This window comes from Myotis brandtii, unplaced genomic scaffold (assembly GCF_000412655.1).
Source record: "Myotis brandtii unplaced genomic scaffold, ASM41265v1 scaffold160, whole genome shotgun sequence".
NCBI classification, from domain to species: domain Eukaryota; kingdom Metazoa; phylum Chordata; class Mammalia; order Chiroptera; family Vespertilionidae; genus Myotis; species Myotis brandtii.
This window is the reverse complement of record NW_005355833.1, coordinates 1,026,930-1,044,820: the sequence shown is the minus strand read 5'-3', so window position 1 is coordinate 1,044,820 and position 17,891 is coordinate 1,026,930. Positions and strand designations below refer to the sequence as shown.

The 17,891-nt window shown below is 53.4% G+C and overlaps 1 long non-coding RNA gene across 1 annotated transcript; it reads right to left on the bottom strand.

Moving 5' to 3' along the window:
• Window positions 1-12,493: 12,493 nt before the first annotated feature.
• On the bottom strand, window positions 12,494-16,321 carry LOC106725397. Its single transcript, XR_001361280.1, has 3 exons — window positions 16,092-16,321; window positions 13,194-13,301; window positions 12,494-12,539 (listed from the first exon to the last, which is right to left on the bottom strand). It is a non-coding gene; the product is annotated as an uncharacterized LOC106725397 (long non-coding RNA).
• Window positions 16,322-17,891: the final 1,570 nt, after the last annotated feature.

Below are 17,891 nucleotides of genomic sequence, written 5' to 3'. Positions count from 1 at the left end.
AGAGGGGGTGGTGTGGTCAGGGTGAGGGAGGGAAGGAGTGGCCATATCAACAGCTGGCCTTGGACAGATGGCTCTTCACCTGCAGTTTGAAAGGCAGCAGCACTAAGACTGAGAAAGAGGCACCCTTCCCCGACCGGCATTCACAGGCTCCGCTGGCCAGTGATGGGCACGGCCAGAATATGGAGCAGACCCATTCCCAGGACGGGCGGCACCTTCTGACAGGCACCTGGGCTAGAGGGCTCCCCGTGGGCCTGGCCAAACTTCCTTAAAACTGCTCTGCAATTCAAAATGCGTCCGCTCAGCCTGCCTTCTTCCCTCCCTCCTCCCCTTCACCTGGTTCAGATCAGCAGCTAGGTCTGAAGCACCGCAGCCTCCCCAGCCTCGTCCCCATTCCCCTTCACAAATCTGCTCTCTAATAAACCGCTTGCACATCAAATCCTGCCTCGGTGTCTGCTTCTCAGAGAAGTGGGATGAATTCCAGGCCTCACCCTGCGGGCCAGTCCTGGCTCCAGGACCACCCTGTGTCTTCCTGAAGTGATAGGACATCCATGGGACACACACCAGCTGGGGCCGTGGACAGTGGGAGCCGGTCCTCATCCTGCCCAGGACCCGTTACTCCGTAACACACAGACTCAGGGAATGCACCCCTCCTGGGACCCAGGTGCCACCTTACCCTGGAGCCCCTGCAGCCGCTCCCATCTCAGGCAATCCCAGTTCTGGGACTCCTCCTACATCAGAGGTGAATGTGTGGGTGTAGGATAGGTTGGAAGCAGAGCAGAAAGGGACCGTTATATATTCATTTGTGTCTTATGATCCAGGAATTCATCAAGCACCCACTATGTGCAAGGCACAGTGACAGCAGAGTACTCCAGGAACGGCACGAGGTTTGGAGATGCTTGGGAAGGAAGAATTGAGTTGGAGTATTCCCCACTCGGAGCTGTGCGACTTTGAGCAAGTTACTTAGCCTCTCTGATCCCATTTCCTCATTGATAAATGGATTGTGTGAGAATTTCATGTTTCAGAGAACAACAAAGTGGCAATCACAGATTTCTACAAATAGCCAGAGGTTCTATTGTTAGGGCTGCATTATTACTTCTGTCCTTGAAGGAAAGAGCCAGCAGTGCCAGGGTCTGATCCTTCATGCTGAGCACCCAGAGACCAGCCTCCTACACATTGTCAGTAGCTGGAGCCTGTGTTCTGGCCAGTCACTCGCATGCTGAAGGTCTGGCCCACGACTCATGCCTTTCTTCTCTACCAACAGACCTCCTTCCATGAGAGCCGCTTCTACTGGCTAAAGACGAGGGCACAGAGAAGGTGGAGGGGAGGAGCAGGAGCCAGGGCCCTGCAGAGGATGGCCTGGCCACCAAAGGAAGGACTTAGATGTGAAGCAGACGTAGAACCAGTCCTCGGGGATGGGCTACGGAACTGGACATCTTTGACCTGAGTTACCCGGTTAAACTCTATAAACTCTCTACATTCCAGGAGACAGATGTAGACGAAGTGACCAGCAGATTCCGAGGAAGGAGAGCTCAGACCCAAATGGAAAAGTCAAGGAGGAGGTGGCATTTAGCCAAGTCCTAAAAGATTCTGGGGGCACTAGAGACAGTGGGAAACTCTGAGAAAAAGAACCAGTATGTGCAGAGGCTGGGCGATGGGAAAGGATGAGAGAGCGTCCCCCTGGAGTGGGACAAAAAAAGGAGAAACGTTAAAGATTACGCCATAGGAGTGACTAAGCAGGAGTCAGCTTCTGGAGGACCCTAAATACCCTGGCCAGGTATCTGACACTTACCCTGTTCAGCAGAGGGGCAACACGGATGGTATTTTGAGCACAGGAATAATGCTCCCACGTGTACTGGCGAGATGGGTGGCCCGGGCAGACCCCAGAAAGATTTGCCAGCCCTTGCCTTTATTTTATATCACCCCATCTCTCTGTCAGTGTTGTGTGTTTTTTTAAGATTTTTTTTATTGATTTTTTTTTTTAGAGAGAGAGAGAAAGGGAGGGAGAGGGAGAGAGAAACACGGATGTGAGAGCAAAGCATTGATTGGCTGCCTCCCACATGCCCCCCACTGGGGATTGAGCCCCCACCCTGGGCATGTGCCCGGACTGGGAATCCAACTGGAAACCTTTTGGTACATGGGACAACACCCAATCAACTGAGCCACACTCTAGCCAGGGCTCTGTCTGTGTTTTAATCAGGGGGTGAGAGTTAGGAAAACTGTTCATTCTATATGTCATGAGCCTATCACGCATCTCCTATGTAACCACTCCCAATACACAGGCACGCTCACACTCACATGCACTGACTCATACACCGACCCATTCCCAGATTGCATGGCCAACATTAGCCACCAGAGGGCGCCTCCAACACCCCAGCAAAGCGAGAGTCTGACACTGGGCTGAGAACCAGCCCTAAGCAGAAGGTGCCGTAGAGATCAACAAGTCCAACCTGCCTCATTTCACACGTGGGGAAACCAATGCACAGAGGGCAGGGTGCTATGGTCAAGGTGAGGGAGAAGGGAGTGGCCACCTCAACGGCTGGATCTGAGCAAATGGCTCTTAAACTGCAATTTGCAAGTCAACAGAATTAAGACCGAGAAAGAGACACCCCCACATGCCAGCACATACGGCATTCACATCCCCACTTCTCCAGAGAGGTTCTCCTCACCAGCCACCACAGTGCCTGCCTTTCCACCAGTAGAGGGTCACTCTTTTAGATTAAAATACACCATGTCCAACAACCTCTGTGTAAATGTCCTGGTGGGATGTCCACACTCTTACTAGGATCCCACTGCAAGCTGGGAGTGGGGCAAATCTCCCTCCTTTTCCCGGGGCGCTGCCCTTGCTCCTCCCATTCCTGGAACACCCCTTCTCTGACAGGGAGGCCCTGAGAGTGAGGTCCCTTCACCCTCCTATGTCACTTTCTTTGGAAACTTTCCGATGTTTCTCTCCACCCTGTTCTCCACAGCTCTCTGGACCCACCCCTGCCAGCCCACCACCCACCGCAGTTCAGATGAGTATCTGTTCTGATGTCCTCAGCCCTGGCCTCTGGGAGCCCCTCACGGGTAAAGGACTGTGAGCTGGTGCCTGGCTCACTGCCTGGCCCCCTCCAGCCGCACTGCTGAATGTCTCCTCGCTGCTGTTTGATGGGAGGAGACGGCGCAGTCCCACAGAGTCGGGGCTGAAATCAGGAGACCTGTGTTCCAGTCCCAGTCCTGCTACAAACTGCTGGAGGTACGTCCCTCCCCCTCTCCAAGGCCTCCCCGTGTTCTTTCTGGCCCTTAAGAGAAATGAATGGCCGAGGCACCCCTGGGATCCCTTCCCACTCAGACGTTCTGAATCGGAGGTTTAACTTACAACGGCCCTTCAGAGAAAAGCCAGTCCTACTAGTAGACGATTCCCAAGCCAAGAGAGTGGCCCTTCCTTCCACCACTGTGGGACCACCACCTCCCATTCCTTGAAGTACCTCCTGTAAACAGCAGGGGGCAGGAGCTCTTCAGTGTGCGGAAGTGAAAGAATCGCACAGAAATGCTTGCAAGGAGGCTGCTATTGCAGACAATGCTCTCAACCTCAGAGCCGTAATCCCAAGAATTATTAGTTTGAATTTTCTGATGGTTATGAGGCCTGTGAGATTCTATAGAATCCATTCTAATGGTGGACCTTGAATGGGAACTGGCAGCAGTGGAGAGGTTGGAGATTTTGGAAAACATTCAGGAGCCCTTCAGCTTTGCTTGTCAGGGCCTATGCCCCAGGCTGGCTTGGCCTTTAAGGTCCTAAACCCCCACGCTGCCCAAGCCCCCACCTCTTCCTAGGCCTTGCAGGATCCTCCCTCTTGACCGCTGATACACAGTCACATGAGTTCCTTTTTAAAGTAAACACAGGGCAAGCTGCTGCCTAAGGATAAGCTCTGGACGATAACTGGAAATGGGCCCATGGCTTTCAGTCTTTGTCTGCAAGGGGTTGGGTCGAAGGGGTGGGAGGTGAGGGTGGGGCCTCAGGAGACCTGCCAGCCACCGGGCCAGCCCGAGGCCTGCATTGAAGAGACCTCAGGGAGAAGAGGTGGAGGCAGAGCTGAGTCTAGGCCAGGGGTGGGCAAACTTTTTGACTCGAGGGCCACAATGGGTTCTTAAACTGGACCGGAGGGCCGGAACAAAAGCATGGATGGAGTGTTTGTGTGAACTAATATAAATTCAAAGTAAACATCATTACATAAAAGGGTACGTCTTTTTTTTTTTTTTTTTTAGTTTTATTCATTTCAAACTGCCGGATCCAGCCCGAGGGCCGTAGTTTGCCCACGGCTGGTCTAGCCTCAACCTCCGTGCGGACAGCTGAGCCTTCACGAGGCAGGGGCTCACAGGTATGAGGACTCCTTGAGGCCCAAATTCTCCCTCCTCCTGCTCCTTTTCTTCGCCTCCTCCTCCTCAAGCACACGGTTGCTTTTCAGGAGGGTGGAACACAACTCTGGGAGTCAGGAGGCACAAGGCTGGTCCCCACCCCTGTCATCTGACAAGTCACTTCCCTTACCTGGGCCTCAACTATCCCATTGGTAAAATAGGGACAAGAGCTGCCGCCCCGCCGAGCACATCAGAACTCCCATGTTCCTTCAAGCTCCTGAGCCTTTGCCGATGCTGTTCCCCTGCCTGGATGGCCTCTTCCCAGGCTCCCGGTGGCAAACCCCTGCTGTCCTAACGCAGCCGAGCAGCCTCCTGCTGCTGATGTACTTAATTTGGGGGTGGGAGTAAAGCACCCATAGAACTCCCCTGAACAGGGAGGTCCATTTCAGTATTATCTGCAATAAAATAAAGTTAGGATTTAAATGTCCACAATTAGGAAAAATAGTAACAATGATGATGATGACAATGTCTGACACTCACCAAGTGCTTACCATGCATATGATTCACAACTAACCCTCACAAGGAACTTACAGGGAAGCAATTACTATTCCATATGACAGATGAAGAAACTGAGGCACAGAGAGATTAAGTGGTAGAGGTAGGACATGATTCATTCATTTCATGGCATATTACACGGTCATTTAACATCATGATGATGTGCTGAAATCCAACACCATGAGGAAATATGTATGATATAATGTTAAGGGATATACATATATATATATGTATGCATAAAATAGAATATATAAAAATAAAATATTTTTTAAAAGACAGGTAAATAAAAATACAACAAAATGACCACAGTGGTTTACTCTGTGTAATGGGTTATTTTTATGTTCTTCTTTCTTCTCTGCATTTTCCACACTTTTTTACAATAAGCAGACACCCTTTTAAATTGGGCATCAAATACTGTCTGCAAGCAATTTGAAAGGGGCTAATCTGACCCAAGTTAGGTCTGAAGAGAATGCGAGGGGTGAAGAAACCTTGATCCTGAAGGTGCTTCTCCACGCTTCCCTCTGACTTGGCTTCCCAGGCTGAAAAGTTGTTTTATCCTAACAAGATTCATTCATTCATTCATTCCCTCCCTTGCTCATCAGGTGCCAGGCATGTGGAGGAAGATACAGAGATCATCAGACTTAAGCTGTCCTTCACTGAGCGGAGACTGGGGGGTCACTGAGTGGCAGGAGAGGGGTCAGGGCGCAAAGGACCCCCGGGGAAGAGGGAGAAGGTCTGTGATCTGTCGAAGGCCGAGCAGCCCTCAGGGCCACCCTGCTCATAGCCGTATCCCCAGCATCCAGCAGCCTGAGATGAATGAATAAACAAATGAACAAATAAAGAAATAAGACAAATGGTCAACTGGGGGGAAATATCTGAAAGTTTATCACAGAGAAGGCACTAATGCCTCTAATTTATAAAGAGTGTCTAAACACGGGGAAGGAAAAAACCAACACACTCCTAGAAAAGTGAGCTAAAAATCTTACCAGACAATTCACAGAAAGAGAAATGCAAAAAGGCCATCACCATTGGAAAGATGATCAACATTGCTCAAATAAAAGAAATGCAAATTGAAGATACCATTTCCCACCTATCAGATTGGCAACAGTCCAAACGTTTGGCAGCGCATTCTGCTGGGGAGGGAGTGGGGAGACCAGCGCTCCTCTAGGTAGCTGATGGGAATGCAAAATAGTGCAATCCCTTTGCAGAACATTTTGGCAAAAGCCAGCAGAATTGTGAGTATATTCAACCTGTGACTCGGGAATCCCATTGCTGGGAATCTACTCCAGCAGATAGACCGAACGATGTGAGCAGAAGGGTTGTTATTGCACCTCAATTAGTAAAAGCAAAAGACTGAAAACAAGGAAGAGGTCCATCAGCAGGGAACTGTGGCTGGCAGCACAAGGGAGGGTTCCAGCTGTAAAGGAGAACAAGGGAAATCTTGATAGACTGACTGCTGCAGGCGGGATCACAGGCGAAGCGAACCATGAATAAAGCAAGGGGAGGACAGTGCCATTGCAGGTCAACACTTACCTGAGAAAAGCGGGGAGGGACACAAATACATATGCACATATGTATGTATTTTATATATACCAGTATGTGTATATAGATCTATATAGATCGATGAAAGGATAAAGCATACTTTTTTAAAAATAAATAGTTATGGGGAGGGGGAGTGGGTGAGGGGAGCATAAATAAAAGAGCTTTCTAAATACTATTTTTTATTTTTTTAATCCTGATCCAAGGATATTTTTCCATTGATTTTTACGGAGAGGGGAAGGGAGAGGGGAAGACAGAGAGAAACATGGATGTGAGAGAGACACATCAATTGGTTGCCCCCTGCATGTACCCCGACCAGGGCCTGGGCCAGGGAAGAGCCTGCAACCAAGGTACGTGCCCTTGACCAGAATCAAACCCAGGACCCTTCGGTCCACAGGCCGACACTCTATCTACTGAGCCAAACCGGCTAAGGCCTAAATGTTCTTTATTTTGTATGATAGACTTTGAAACCATAAATAAAAATTTAAAATTTTTAAATAAATTCATAAAACCCACAAGCAAAATGAAGCAAATACATGAGTGCATTAAGTTAGGGGTAGAACCACACAGAGAAGAACCACTCCAAATGACTTCCAAGCAAAGTTACTGCAAGACCCACCAGCCAATCACAGTGTGTGCACCTTATTTGCAGCCTGATCCAAACAAACAAGATGTAAAAGACAAAAAATAATTCTGCCATTCATGAGATAATGAGGAAAACATGAGCACTGGCTAGGTAGCTGATATTAGCTGTGACGACGGCGCACATTTTAGGTGAGATAATATTGAATATTTATGAATGAAATGATAGGACAGCTGCTGGGGTCCAGCCCCATGGGGTCCAGGGGGTCCCAAAGGTGTGGACGGAGTCGGTGAAGAATGATTTACACGGGGACAGCGTTCAGAACTCTCTAGCTTTCCTTAGTCTCCGTGGATCTTCCCTGTGCCTGGCTGAGGCCACAGAAAAAGATCCCAAGGCAAGCTGAGCCTTTATTTTATAGTGAGCGGTAAACAAGGTAGTGGTTTCCATAGTTACACAGTTCTTGTGAGTTTCACTTGTTTACACTGTTCTTGTGAGTTTCACTTGTTTTTGTTCTTGTTGCACTTCCCTCAGCCCATTAGCTTCCCAGATAAGATCTAGGGAGCCTCATAAGGTCAAGCCTAATTATGCTAAGAGGACTGTGCCCTCTAAGCTGGGAATTGTTTGTGACTTTGCCCACAGGTCAGTCCGAGGCTTAACCCTATATCAGCTCCCCACAGACAGCCAGGATTTGCTTTAAAAAAAATTGGCCATGGTGGAGGGTGGGATGATGAAACAAGATCAGCCCCAAGAGGGTAATTGCTGAAGCCGGCTCACTGGTGGGCAGAGCCCAGAGCCACCTCTTCCCCGTCACTGCATCAGTCGTTGCCCTGAAGGGCCTGTCCCCATGGGTGGGTGCTATAGGGGAGACACAGTCCCTGTCCTGGAAGACCCTTAGTCTAACCTGATGGGGTAACACTGACCGGACCCCAAGGGTTCCCAGACTGGGGAAAACCAGACTCATTCTGTGGTTCCCAAGCTTGACGACCTCCCCGATGTTTTGAGACTTAATAATATCATGGTTTCTTGAAGACGAAGTTACAGAGGTAAACCTGCTCTAACTATTGCTACGTATGAGGAGCAAGAAGGGACAAGGTGGGTCCAAACTTGTGATGGGAGGGCCCAGATGTGCCAACGGAGGGAGGTACTGGGTTAAAAAGGGAAAAAACAATTTTCAAGAAAAATGTCCTAAAGGACCCAGCAGGGCGATTCAATGTCGTTGACGGGCTGTAGGGGGCGCTAGAAGAACATAAGTATTGGTGGGCAGCTCTAGGGAAGATAACAAGACTTGGGAAATTTCAGGAAGTTTCAAAACACAGTCTTCCCAGGGGCATGTGTGGCACTTCACTTGTAAAGGCTGAGAGGACGGCATACCTGCCTCCCACGGTTATTAGAAAGGTCAGTGTGAGCACATACCAGCAGGTGAAACAGGACAGAGGAGTTATGTGCAAAAAGGATGCCTGAAGCCAGGACAACCTAATGGCAGTGGGTTATTAGACATGTACTGTCTACGCCAGTTCTTGCAATGTAAGGGAAGGAGCACTTAGAGTCAGAGATCTCTGGTTTCGACCCTGTTTTTCCCACTGCAGAGCTGCGTGGCATTGGGCAGCTCACTGCACCTCTCTGAGCGTCAATTTTCACATCTGTAAAATGGTCATAGCACTCTACTCAGCTGTTGTGAGGCTTAAAGGAGAGAAATGCATTAGTGTGCTTGGTGCCCACTGAGCCCAGCCGGCAGGAGGATCTTGGTGAGTGAAAATGAACCAATTAGGAAGGTGAGCCCACCTTCCAGAGCCACACGGAGGAGGCTCTGAGGGGCTGAGGGGTAGGAATCCAGATTGCTTGGGCCTATTGGGCCTGCTGAGGAGGCCCCCGCCCAGGGGTGGGGCCTCAAAAACCTGGAGACACCTGGGCACCCACTCTGAGGATTTGGCCTTGGACTCAAGTCCTGGTTGCACTGCCTACAAACTGGGGGACCCTAATGACGTGTCTTTCCTTCCTGCCCTTCACCCTCCTCTCCTGTAAAGTGCGACTACTCTGGCCATTAGTGTGTGGGCGTAGCTGGGTCGAGTCGGCATGTTCCCGGCAGCTTCTCCCAGGTCCAGCTTTGCCCCTCAGCTCTTCCATCCCAGGAACGCTGGGGAGGCAGATCTGAGAGGAGGGGAGCCGGTAGAAATGTGCATGACCAGGCCCAGAGAGGGAAGGGACCGATCCAAAGGCTCCCAGTAAATCAGAGGCAGAGCCCGGCTGCTTCCTGGAGGGGGTGGCCTTCAGGAAAGCAAAGGGCCTCCCTATTAGAGTTTTTATGTCTGAATCTGTGTCCTTGCACCTCATTCTTTGACTTCCCAGGAGCTCCCCCCACATTCCTCTAGGGTGCCTGCATTTCCTGACTTCCCAGTGGGTGGTGGTCTTTGTGAGAGAATAGGAAACCTCTGTGCCAGACCCTGGACAATCCTGTAATCAAGTGACCAGAAAAAGGAGAGGTTTGGGGTGGCTGTGAGGTCTGGGGAGAAGACAGGAGTATCCAATGGGGAGTCCATGCCAGCATCCCAAGACCCCAGACGGAGGAGCCTCATGCTAGGAGACGATGCAGACAGAGGGGCGGGAGAGAGAAGGCCTGAGGAGAGAATCACTAGAAAGCTTTAGGAGAGGTGGGGAGCTGACAGCCATGGGCTTCATGGGGCCTTTGAGCAAATTCCTGGTAGCACCTGCCTCAAACTCTTTTCCAGGCCTTATCTTTTCGTGACACATGCTGACATATTTATGGATGAAATGATACCATATCTGGGTTCAAAATAATCCAGGTTCCAGGAGGGACGAAAGGTTTCCCTGAAACAATACTGGCTATGAGCTGATGATGGCTGGAGTGGGTGTTGAGGACACGGGAGTTCCCTGTACTATTTGTGCGTGCTTGCCGTTTTCCATAACAAACAGTCCCTATGCCCAGAATCAGCCATTTCTCTCCGGCGGCCTGCTCACTGACCTGGACGGCTGCAGTGACCTCACAGGTCAGCCAGCCTGGGCCATGACCCTCCAGCCTATTCTCAACACGGCCACCAGAGGGAGCCTGTTCCCACATGAGTCCTGGGCTCAATCCCTCCAGTCCAGAGGACCCCCATCTCACTCAAAGTACCCGGGCCTCCGAGTCCAGGCTCCATCTCGCGCCTGTTACCTCTCAGGCTCCCCTCCAGCCACACTTCCGTTTCCCTCACTCTCCTTCACACCCCTAGGGCCCTTTGTGCGGGTGGGGTGGGGGTGGCGGTAGGAGTGGGGGGTGGAGCGAGGTCTGATATGACCAGATCTCATCAACCCTTCATGACACTGCAATATTACATGGGACATAATTACTTATTTTTTAAATCCTCACCGAGGATACTTTTTCCATTGATCTTTAGAGAGAGGAGAGGAGAGAGAGAGAAACATCAGTGTGAGAGAGACACAACTGGTTGCCTCCCACAGGCGCCCCAACCAGAGGCGGGGATCAAAACCTAAACCCTTCGGTCTGCAAACCACTGAGCAAAACCAGCCAGGGCTACCTTTTTTTTTTTTTTTTTAACTTGTCATTATTTAGCACAGCGGTTCTCAACCTGTGGGTCGCGACCCCTTTGGCGGTTGAACGACCCTTTCACAGGGGTCGCCTAAGACCATCCTGCATATCAGATATTTACATTACGATTCATAACAGTAGCAACATTACAGTTATGAAGTAGCAATGAAAATAATTTTATGGTTGGGTCACAACATGAGGAACTGTATTTAAAGGGCCAGAAGGTTGAGAACCACTGATTTAGCTGAATTCAAATCCAACTGGGAGCCCTGTATTCTATCTGGCAACCTACCCCTAAGAAATCATGAGCACCTACCAAGAGAACCTGTCATGTTAATGTCCCCAAGCGCCCACCACACAGAGCGGCCCCTTCCTAGCAAACAGTTGCAAAAAAGCACCCTCTGGCTGCGGCAGCTCCTGCCCAGCGGCGAGTATTGGGGCCCACTTGCTTCCGTGGCGAGTGCACAACCTGCCCAACCAGGCATGGCCGCCCGCAGGGAGCCAGAGAAGCAGGTGCTTCCAGAACGAGGGGCTCAGCCAGCCCGCCTAGCTCCTTCTCTCCCCACAGCGGGCAGGGCCTGGGAGGGAGTGACCATGCCAAGGCCTCGGCTGGCAGTCCCTCTGGGTGCCTTTGGATGTGTGCCCATCTGGGATGGGTCTGAATCCTTGCAGTGCCCCATGGTGGTGGGTAGACAGGCTCCATGCCAGGCGCCAGCTGCCCCTGTGGCCCGAGGGTGCCCACTCAAACCATTCCAAGTAAACATTTGACCAGCCCAGCCCCAGCCCTCAGCCCACACCAACACTTGGCCCTTGTTCCTGGACAGGGCCCTCTGTCTCCCGTCCTTTGTGGCTGACATTTCGGCGAGGCCCTGGAGGGGCCGGGTGACCCGGTGCCCCATCCACATTCTCCAGACAGGCCCCAGGGAGGTGGTCCTGTGGCGGCGGGCACTCGGCGGGGGAGTCCCAGCAGACGGGCCGTCGCCAGGCTGGGCCAGTCACCCCCTGAACACCCCACGTGGGCCCCGAGGCTGCGGAGCCCACGGTCGGAGCCGGGGAACCGTGGTGCTGCCAGCTGACTCGGCTGCTTTGTTCCAGGCCTGGAGTGGTCTGAGGCTGGTTGAGGACTGTGGCTCCTTCTTTGCTGAGAAGCCACAGATAACGCTGGCGACAGGGCCTGATAAAGCGTCTGTCGGAGGCTCCCTCCCAGACAAGCCCTGCTATTCTCACCAGCCCCAAGGGCCCGGCAGCCCACGCCTGTCCCCAGAGGTCAGCGCCTCCCCGGGATCTCAGCCCTTCTCTTCCAGAGGCGGGGACCAGGCTGGCAGCCCCCTCTCCTCGGGCCTCCGGGCCCAAGAGAAGAACACACTCATACTCTGATTTATTTCCAGGAAGAGACCGTCAAGGAATGTGCCTCTCCCACTGGAATGCCAGAACTGTGGCTCCTGGGGAGTTGGGGGGCAGGGCCGGGTGGCTAGAATCTCTTCCTAGAGCCCCTCAAATGACATCCTGAGCCACCTCTTTCGTGTCACAAGAGCCCACTCGATGCCAGGCTTTAAGGTGGGCACAGAGGACACAGGGACAAATAAGACACAGCCCATGACCCTGGGAACTTCCAGGAAGAGGGCGCTAGGGATCTAGCTGCCCTGACCTAGCCCAGACACCCCCCCCCACCCCGCCCCCAGACTAGAGAGCCTGGCGGGAGTCGGAGGTGTACAGGGGAGCACAGAGCCAACCGGGGGCCCAAAGGGCCGCAGAGCTGAGACCTGAGGTCCATGAGCAGAACCTCCAGTCTGAGGGGGGGTCAGAAGTCACCTTTGCCAAGGCCCAGAGAATGGGCGTCGTTTCTGAAGTCAGGCCTCACAGCGTCCTGAGCGCGGCTCAGGTGAGCAGGTGTGGGCTGCGGGCACCGCCAAGAGAGACTCCGCCTCCGCTGTCCACCACAGTCCTGCTCCCGGAGACGCAGGGGGACGTGGGCTCCCCGGTTAACTGCAGGGAGAGTGTGAGGTCCAGGTTTGGGGCTGCCTTCCCTGTGCTGACCAACCCGAATAAGGCCCTTACACATGGTAGGCTGGAGGAGGCAGGGGGTGTGGGGGTGCTGGAGGCCCCAGGCCTAGACCAAGTCCCAGCCTGGAGTGCGTTCCAGCTCTGCTTCTTGCTGTGTGGCCCAGGGCAGGCCTCTGGCTCTCCCTGAGGCCTGGGCTAGAGGCTCTCTAGGGCCTCCGGGGAGAGAAGCCACAGGGAGAGTCCCCGGCCCAGGGCCCGTGTGCCTGGAGGGAGAGGCCTGGGCTCCTTCCCTCTCTGCGAGGAGGAATGCTCTCCTGGCTCCGCGTGGAGCGCTGTGGGGACCCAGGTCTCCGGTCCTGTGGGCCCAGGACCCTTCACCAGTGCGGGGACTGCACACATTTTCACAGGCAGGCCTCTCGCTCATAACAGGGGAGCCTGCGTTCCCAGGTGCCTAGGCTTCAAAAGAGTCCTCCTGCCCTCCACTCCCCCAGCCAGCTCCCTCTGAAACCTGTGCAACCACAGGCTCAGCGCAAGTGGCACACACACACACACACACACACACACACACATGCACACACACCCCGGAATCAGCCCTGCCTGCCCTGCTGTCTATATCTCCGCCAGAGCAGCTCTTACTCATTCACTCATTCTTCTCTCAAAGATCGACTATTCCTTGTGCCAGACTCCAGGGGCCCCGTGGTGAATAAAAGAGGCACAGCTCCTACCCTCGGGAAGCGTACAGTCCTGAGGGAAAAGGCAGACCAATCAACAGGTAACTACAAGCCAGTGATGTGGGGGGCGAGGAAGCAGAACAGGCGAGGAGAGAGGATTGGGGTGGGGCAAGGTTACATGGAAACTGACACCTGAGGAGGTCAAAAGGGAGAAACAGAGTCTGTACTGGCCCCGGGGTGGGCCCCATTCATCTCTGGAGTCTCCCTCAGGCCACGCCCATGGCACACCCAGCACGGGCCAGCCGGATTCAAACCAAGATCACGCAGGTTGCAAACAGGGGTTGCCTGTGATATTTCTATGGGAAGCAAGGCAAGGAGTGGCACCAAGGGCAGGTGGATCCTAGATTGTGACCCTGAGATAGAAGGAGCTGAGACCATGGGACTCACCTTGGACAGTACATGAGAGAGGAGCCCAGCCCTCCGTGCCGAGTTAATAATAAAAGTGCCCCCATTACTGTCATAGATGTCCTCTGTCCTCAGAGCTGGAGGGCACACTCTCCCGCCTTTGCTCAGGAGGGGTCTTGCCCCCATGGGCAGGAGGGGAGAGCATGGCCGAGCCCAGGCCTGCCGCCTCCAACCCTGCCCTCTGCATGGTCTGGCTTGACGCTGCTGCAGACTTCCTGTGTGGCTTCTGGGAAGTCACGCCCTTCTCTGGGCTTGGGACAGTGACTTCGGACAGGGTGGGAAGGTGGAACCGGTACCTTGTCCCCAGCGAGTGATCCTGGGAGCAGTTTGTATGTGGGCTCATGGGAGGCGGAGGGGTGGGGCTCTGCCACTCCGTGTCAGAGGGGATCTGGGATCCTCAAGCAGAGAGAGTGTGTTGCTCTCAATGCCATCAATTAGGCCCCAGGCTAGGAAAGCTGAGCGCTTCCCACTCCAGCGTTTTCTGCACACACCAGGCCTGGGGATCTGAGCACAAGTAAGTTGCCATATTTAATGATAAAAACAAGAATTTTCTCAACACAAAGCAACAGGAAAAATAATCCCCCTTTCCCCCCACAAAAAAGACCCAGCCCCATTTCATCCCTCAATTCCAACAGCACAGCATCGTCTGACCCAAGCTAATGTTTGTTCCATGGAGGGACAGGCTAGGCAGGGGCCTGGGCGCTGGAGGGCCCTCCTGGTCCCTCAGAGCGGCACCAGGGAAGCAGGGAATGTTCCCAAGGGCCTATTCCGAGACAGACACAACTCCAATCTGTCTCATTTACCCTTCACCAGCTATGTAGGCAGTATACTTTCCCCCATTTTACCTTTTATTGAAATATAACATACATAGCACAACGCACACGACTCTCAAATTGTTTATGGAATTCAAGTCCAACGAACTTTTACATGCACATAAACCTGTGCGACTCTGACCAGATCATGATATAAAACACCGCGTGCCAGAAAGTTCCCTCCAGTCCCCGGCCCGTCAGCACCCCACAGGGGTGACCACTTTCACCATTGATTAGCTTTACCTGAACTTCATGTTCATGGGATAACGTATACTAGTGTCTTTGTAGATGGTATTGTTATGTATGCCCCACCGCATGCATCACCAGACCTCATGTAGCCGTTCTTCTGCTGAAGGACTCAGAGTTGAGTCCACGTTAGGGCCACGCTGACCAACCCCCAGGGACGCCTGGCCCGTGCCTTTGCACACGTGCATTGGTTTCCCTCGCTTACGTCCCTAGGAGTGCGCCTGTGGGCCAGAGGGTGGGCACGCTCAGCTTTTAACGCTGCGTAGGCAGGTGTGCTTAGCCCTGTTTTGCAGATAGGAGGTGGAGGTTGAGAGAGTTTAAGCGGCTCATCCAAACTCACGCAGTTACTAAGTAGTGGAGCCTGGTCTGGAATCCAGAGATTTCTGACTCCAAATTCTTTTCAGGGGAAGTCAGCTTCCTTGCTGCTCTTTCTAATCCTGATTTTTAGAGCAGGTGGAGGGTGCAAGGGTGGAGGGAAGCCAATAGGGGTGACCGCTCTGTAATCACTTCCTCAGGATGCCCAGGCTGCCTCAGGAGGGCACAGCTCCACCCAGGGCAGAACAAGCGGGCCGACCAGGAGCCATCAAGGGCACTCACAGTCCCGCCCCTCTGCTCTCCATCTCACGTCCTCTCTCCCTCCCCCACTCACTCCAGCCACATTGTCTTCCCTGCCGTCCGCTGAAAACGCCAACCATGTTCCTAGGAGCCTCATGCCCTTTCTTCCTTTAGCTCCCTCCTTCAGAACTTCTGCACCCGCCCTCCGCGGTGGCCTCTGAGCACCCCCATCACACGCTGTCCCCTCACCTTTCACCTTCATCTGACCTAATACTTTGTGTCAATTTGTTGATTGCCTGTCCCCTGGTCTTGAAGGTGAGCTCCAGAGGGCCAGGCCTCATCATCTTGTTTGCTGCTCCACCTTCAACGTGTGGAGCAGGGCCTGGCACTGATAGGCTCTCCAGAAATACTTGTTGAATGAAGCATGAATGAGTGAATGAATGAATGAAAGCAGTCCCATATTGCAAGTGGTGGCAAAAGTTACAGGCCAAGAGGGGCATTTGGTGCCAGATCTGGCTGCTATGTTCAAGGTCTGAGATAAAGCTCCTGCCAGGGCATTGGTCTAGAGACCTGGGGAGAGTGAAGTGGTACCCAGCCTGGCCACGGTGGCCTCCAGGCACTGCTGCAGCTCAGCCATCACAGCTGGCTCTCCATGGAGCCAGCCGGACAAAGGCACCGATGTGCATCGGGTACCTGCTGGGCTGGCCCTTCAGGATGGAGAAACAGAGGATTCCTGGGATAAGAAGGGGGAGCCAATAGCCACAGATTTCCCCAAATGACTTTACCCTGGAGGGGTCCCGGGAGATTCCCACCTCTCCTCTGCCCCTGAATAGAATACACTCTCCTCTCCACTGCCACTTGCTGGTCTGGGAAGCCTTTGTGAATTCATATTACTGCTCTGAGCCTCGGTTCCTTCCTTCTTTAAAAGAGGTGGGATTTGGCCTGAAGTACAGTGGAGACACAGCCTTAGAGCAAAGGTCTGCTGGCATAAAGGATCAAACCCCAGGACGGCTGTGTGTTCGCTGGAAAAGTTCTGCCCTCTCTGGGCTTCGGATTCCCCATGTGTCAAATGAGGGAGAACTAGCTCCAAGGACTGAACTCCTCCCTCCGGTCTGATGATGTGACCTCCATCCGTTCCCAAGGAAGAGCAGGTTTAGCCAGGGTGGCAGGGAGAGAGAGCAAGGGATGGGAAGGGGGTCAGGACATGAAATATGAACGTAACCAATGTCACGGCTTTGCCCTGACCTGGACCAGCTGAGCTTTCTTCTCTGAACCCAGCTGAATGCCTGGCTGAGACTTGGACAATGCGGGCGGGGAGAGGGGGCGTGGGGGGGATTGTGTGCTACTGCTTCTCTCTACATAAACAGGGCCCTGAGTCCCAGCGGGTGGCCAACACCAGACCACAACTGGGAAGCATCTCCCAGAGTCTGTCAAGCTGCTCCGACTTCTGCTACTTGTCTCCCCGTCACCACCAAGACGGGGAAAGGGTACGTCCACTTTTCACTCCAAGTCAGAGAGAGACCCAATTTTCAGATGAAGAAAACCAGGGTCTTCCTCGGGACCCCGCAGGCCCTTCATCTGAGCGCATAAGTACACCCGCGCGGGGCTTGCCGCACGCCCGTGTCACCTCACGGAAGCCTCACACGAACCTCTGAGGAACACACCATTACGCTCCTCATTTGACAGAGGGGAGAACTGCCACTCAGAGAGGTTAAGTGACTGGTGCAAGGTCACCCCGCTAATGAGCAGCAGGGCCAGGATTTAAAACCGGGCCTGACTCCAGGTCTACTCTTCACGCGTCCCTCCTGCAGGTTGGTGGAGAGAGGGGAGCCCGGGACCCTGAGAGATGAAGTCTCCCATAAGGGGCAGGCAGGAGGGGGGCCAGGGCCTTGCACCTGCCGTTTGCTTTTTCCAAAAGGCCTCCCCCTACCTAGACAACTACTGCCTTGCTCACTGCCACACTTCACTCGGGCCTCGGCTCAAAGGGCACTTTTCCTGAAGACCTTCCTTCCTGGACCACGGAGTCTGCAATAGAACCCCCCCTCCCACTCCCACAGAACTCCCCTCACCCTGCATTTTCCTCCCTGACACCTACCACCATCGGAGGCATTGTCTTATCCGGTGTGTATGTATTTGTGTACTGCTGGTCTCCCCTGAGAGTGTCAGCTTTTATCTGTCTCACTCATCACTATAACCCCAGGCCTCACACCGTGCCTGGTGCGTAGGTGTGCAACCCGTATGTGTAGACAGAAGGCATGGGTGACTGAGCGCCTGTTTCCCTAGCAAGTGAAAGGAAACGGAGCACCCATTATATGCTGAGCATGGGGGCGAGGGTGGCCTAGGCACATCTCATCGCATCCAGAGCTGCGGTTAACCCATTTCACGGATGGGAGAACTGAGGCTCCCTCCAGCCTCAAAAGCCTATGGATGGTGAGTGGGAGCTTAATCCCTCCTTTGGGGCTGAGGCAACTCAGCCCCACGGCGGTCTGGCCCCGAGCCCAGGGCCCAGAAAGGGGGGGGGGGCGTGCCAAAGGTCCCCAGAGCCCTCGAAACTCAGGCTCTGTCTTGGGGCCGCACCCGGGCCT